Raw genomic sequence first — 5,271 nt, 5'->3', positions numbered from 1 at the left:
TTTACCAATAGACAAGCCAGTATTCTTCTTCATTGTTTGTCTTTTCCTCTCCTTTAGTAATTCTTGATGCAGCGCCACCTCTGGTGAAGACGGGGATACATTATTCAAAAGGCTTTGTTTGTTTAACTGTGCAATCTGAAACTCAATCCAAAAGAATGTTGCATCCCTGACTCATACCAAGTCCATTAGATGTAAGTGTGGTATGTCATAGGATCTTTGGACAATTTCCTATTTCTTCCTCTGTCTCTTATCTTCATCTCCTCCTTCACTCCTTAACCTTCTCTTCTTCATCTTCCTCATCTTCAGTCATTATCAGTGTCGTTATCTGACTCATAACCACAGGTTGATAAAGGTTAGCTGCTGTGTGTGAAACATCTTCTCCCCGGTAACCTGTGCATGCATATGTGTGTGTGTGTGTGTGAAATGCAGCACAAAAGATTGAGTTTAAATGAGGACACGGATGCTGCAGTGATGAAGACACACAAGTGTAGGTGTGTGTGTGCTCAGTGTGTAGTGTTTACTGGGTGGGAGGGGGTTTGTCCTTAGCTGGCACACTCAGGAGAGTCGCTGGTGTGTGTGTGTGTGTAGTGGGCGTGGTTACCATTTGTCCTAAGATGCCTTCTGTATCCCCCACAAATCCCCCTAAAACCCAGACTGCACCCCCTCCATGCGTGCTAGTGGACTGAGTACAGCTGTTGGTTGATGACAGAAAACATTCACCAGGTCTTTATTTGGCATTTGTGATTTAATTCAGAAAATATGAGATAAAACAAAAAAGTACAGCAATGGTAGAAATCAATCAAATTAATTAGAAAAAATTCCACCGATGCAGAACATTTTTGTCTGACTTGATGCTCATCAGGAGGAAGAGAAGCAACTCTCAATCTGACCTGACTAAGACAGAAATGGTGTCAGTCACCTGCTGTTTCTGGGCTGAACTGACAAGTAATAGTCACATAACTGACCAGCATCTTCCCAGATATGATAGAAAATCCCAAAAATGCTCAAAGTTTAGAAGATGTTTAAAAAAAAAAACGCTATATATATAGAGAACACAAAAATAACACATCCTAGATCTGAATGAATGAAATATTCTTATTAAACACTTTGTTCTTTACATATTTGAATGTGCTAACAACAAAATCACATAAAAATTATCAATGGAAATTTAATTTTTAACCCATGCAGGTCTGGATTTGGAGTCACACACAAAATTAAAGTGGAAAAACACACTATAGGCTGATCAAACTTTGATGTAATGTCCTTAAAACAAGTCAAAATAAGGCTCAGTGGTGTGTGTGGCCTCTATGTGCCTGTATGACCTCCCTACAATGCCTGGGCATGTCTTGATGAGGTGGTGGATGGTCTCCTAAGGGAACTCCTCCCAGACCTGGACTAAAGCATCCGCCAACTCCTGGGCAGTCTGTGGTGCAACATGGCATTGATGGATGGAGCGAGACATGATGCCCCAGGTGTGCTCAATTGGATTCAGGTCTGGAGAACGGGCGGGCCAGTTCATAGCATCAATGCCTTCGTCTTGCAGGAACTGCTGACACACTCCAGCCACATGAGGTCTAGCATTGTTTTCCATTAGGAGGAACCCCGTGCCAACCGCACCAGAATATGGTCTCACAAGGGGTCTGAGGATCTCATCTTGGTACCTAATGGCAGTCAGGCTACCTCTGGCGAGCACATGGAGGGCTGTGCGGCCCTCCAAAGAAATGCCACCCCACACCATTACTGACCCACTGCCAAACCGGTCATGCTGGAGGATGTTGCAGGCGGCAGAACGTTCTCCACAGTGTCTCCAGACTCTGTCATGTCTGTCACATGTGCTCAGTGTAAACCTGCTTTCATCTGTGAAGAGCACAGGGCGCCAGTGGCGAATTTGCCAATCTTGGTGTTCTCTGGCAAATGCCAAACGTCCTGCACGGTGGGCACGGTTGGGCTGTAAGCACAACCCCAACCTGTGGACATCAAGCCCTCATACCACCCTCATGGAGTCTGTTTCTGACCGTTTGAGCAGACACATGCACATTTGTGGCCTGCTGGAGGTCATGTTGCAGGGCTCTGTCAGTGCTCCTCCTGTTCCTCCTTGCACAAAGGCGAAGGTAGCGGTCCTGCTGCTGGGTTGTTGCCCTCCTACGGCCTCCTCCACGTCTCCTGATGTACTGGCCTGTCTCCTGGTAGAGCCTCCATGCTCTGGACACGACGCTGACAGACACAGCAAACCTTCTTGCCACAGCTCGCATTGATGTGCCATCCTGGATGAGCTGCACTACCTGAGCCACTTGTGTGGGTTGTAGACTCCGTCTCATGCTACCACTAGAGTGAAAACACCGCCAGCATTCAAAAGTGACCAAAACATCAGCCAGCAAGCATAAGAACTGAGAAGTGGTCTGTGGTCACCACCTGCAGAACCACTCCTTTCCATTTCATTAATTGATCTAAACTATTTAATCTTGAACCCATAAAAAGTTTCAAAAACTTTTTGAACAGCTGACTTCATTAACACTGACCAGTTCATGGAAATGTGTTTGATTCATGTTTTTGTTTTAGTGCTTTTAAAAAGATTGCTTCAGATTTGCTTCACTGGTGAACAGAAACCTGACTACTAATTGTCTTGTTGTCAAATAGACTGTAATATAAAATATAACAGGACAGGTCATTTTGTACAACAGCATCATGCTGCCATGATATTTGCAAATTGTAGTTTATTTCCCTGTATAAGACAAAGCTGTTATAAACTGTAGCAGAATTTACTTGAGAACCTACATATGGTTCAGCACTTGTTAAACTTTTAAATTTATGTGCCTGTATATTTAACAGTTCTGGTAACATGGTTAGCACCAGCACAATCTCTGCTACATCCACCTTTGGCATGAATCAAACCACATGAGCTCCGGCTCCATTACAGTTCTTCACCAAATGAAAGTGATATTTCTAAAACTTTGATAAAGTACAATTGCAATTTGCAGGTGTTTCCACTGAATGTTGTTTAGCGCATTAGCTGTTATTCTTGTAAAATATCGTCCCGCAAAAATCCACTTTGAGAAGGAGGGAGATTTCTAATTCTTTGTAAATCTGCATTTCGCTGTTCTTTGCTATCAAGGATGGTAGTTATATATATTTTTCTTTAATTATTTGTAAAAAGATCTCTGTCTCCTCCTGCGTCTACCCATACCCTGCCATTTTTACTTGAACCCCTATGTCACGTCCGCGGATGTGTAAATGCAAAAAAGTGTTTCCATTACACTTTTGCAATATACTTCAATTTCGACATGTCTGAAAAGTACCTCATGAGAGCGTAAAAAGCAATATTTCAGAGTTTTCTTTTTTATTTAGGTGTCTCCAGGTGTTTCCATTACCAGTTTTTTTACTGCAATTTTTAGGTTTTGTGCAATTCTTGCGGTAATGGAAACACAGCTACAGTCTGAGGCTGTGGGCTAAAAAGTCAGTTATTCTCTCCACGCATATACAGCACAGCCTGATTATCTAAAAAACTTCACCTGAAAGATGTTTTCCTAAAAATATTGTTTAGCCCTTGAAAATGTGTTTTCACATAACAAAAAAGCAAACCGAAAAATCTGCTTTTGTCAAAATAACCATGGATAGGTGAACAATTTCCTTCTTTACTGAACTTAATTGTGCTGTTTGGATCATCTGCTGTTACTCAGAACCAGACCTGCAGCTTTTTGTTTGTCTCTTCTATCGAGACAGCCTGTGAAATAAAATGAACCTTTATATTCAGTGTTTGTCTTAGGTCTTAATAAAGCCAGAAACAAACAAAAATCTCAATAATGAAAAGAGAAATAAAAAATGTAAATAAAAAAAATTTAAAGGTCTGAAACTTTCTCCACAAAAGTGGTGAAAGGTGGAATACAACACCTTACTTATCACTTTATAGCCTCTGCAATGATTTTAATAAGAACTTGTTGGTGGTTCAGACCTTTATTTATTTTCAGTTTTTGGTGTCTTGGTGTCCCATTGGCACATTGAATGCAAACATGGGAAGATTGTTACAAATATGATTCAACAAGACTGCAAAACTGAAGCATGTAACAACCCCTCCCCACAGCAGCAGCCTGGAGTGTTGCCAGAAGGTTCAGGGCCAGTTTCATGTGTTTGATTAGGACAGAACCTCATCAGGTTCTGGCTCATCGTGTCAAGGTTTTGGTGAACCTGTGTGAACTGCAGCCTTAGATTTGTGCTCCAGGCTGACTGCAGTTGACCTGGACATGGTGTCCAGCTGTTGCTGTCCTTCCACCGACTGGGGTATTGGGACACGTTAAACTGCAACTCACTACATTCATTTGGTTCTGGTAGGCTGTTCAGAGGTTTGGAGACACATACTGCCAAAGTCGCTGAGTTCACATGTCGTTTACATCTTCAGATTCAGCAGGTAGACTTTAATGTGAGGATGAAGACGGAAGCTTCTGCACAGTCAGGACTCCTGGTGTCACCACAAAGAACTAAATCCTTTTAAAGGACCTCAATCACACGCAAGTCACCAATGAGCCTACATCAGTGGTGAGTTGAATTTGTTGACTGCAGCAGCTAACATCTGGATCACTGTGTGCTCTCTTTAGTTTTGAAGTGGTTGTGAAAATGAGACAAAAAGTTACCATCAAGCTTTCTTAGGAAATGTGATGTAAATGTCCTCAGAAGTATAAATGCTGCAGCAGAGAGCGTGAGGGTTGTATTATATCCTGAGCTGACGAGACGCTCTGCAGATCTGCCCTCAGATGGCATGTTAGTGTTTAGATCGATCAAAAGAAGCTGCTTTCATGTTAAGTCCAGCGCACAAACACACACTTACTGCATCTGGGTATTTTGTTTGAGTTTATGGAATAATTGGTTCCCAAAAGAAGTGAAACAAGGAAAACAAATTGTGGCAAAGCAGGAGAGACGGGCTGGTGTCGTGTCTGCATGGTAAGATTTGTATGCTAAATGTGTTTACATGAAGCTGGTGGGAGGATGAGCTGGTGGCTGAGTGTGTATTTACATATTTGTGTGTGCAACTGTCTGAGTGTGTGGGATAAAGCAATATAGAGGTGTGTGTGTGTGTGTTTCAGCTGATCCACCTACATTACTGTCAAAGACAGGAAGATAGAAATGTCTGCACAATATATATATATATATATATATATGTGTGTATTAGTGCTGGGCACGTTAACGCATTAATCGCGCGTTAACGCAACGCTTAATTAACGCCTTTAAATTTTTTAATCGTACGTTAATTTTTTTTTTTTTGCTGGCCGCTGGCTTTGA

Source organism: Melanotaenia boesemani, chromosome 18, assembly GCF_017639745.1.
Source record: "Melanotaenia boesemani isolate fMelBoe1 chromosome 18, fMelBoe1.pri, whole genome shotgun sequence".
Lineage (NCBI taxonomy): Eukaryota > Metazoa > Chordata > Actinopteri > Atheriniformes > Melanotaeniidae > Melanotaenia > Melanotaenia boesemani.
This window is presented reverse-complemented; position numbering follows the sequence as displayed.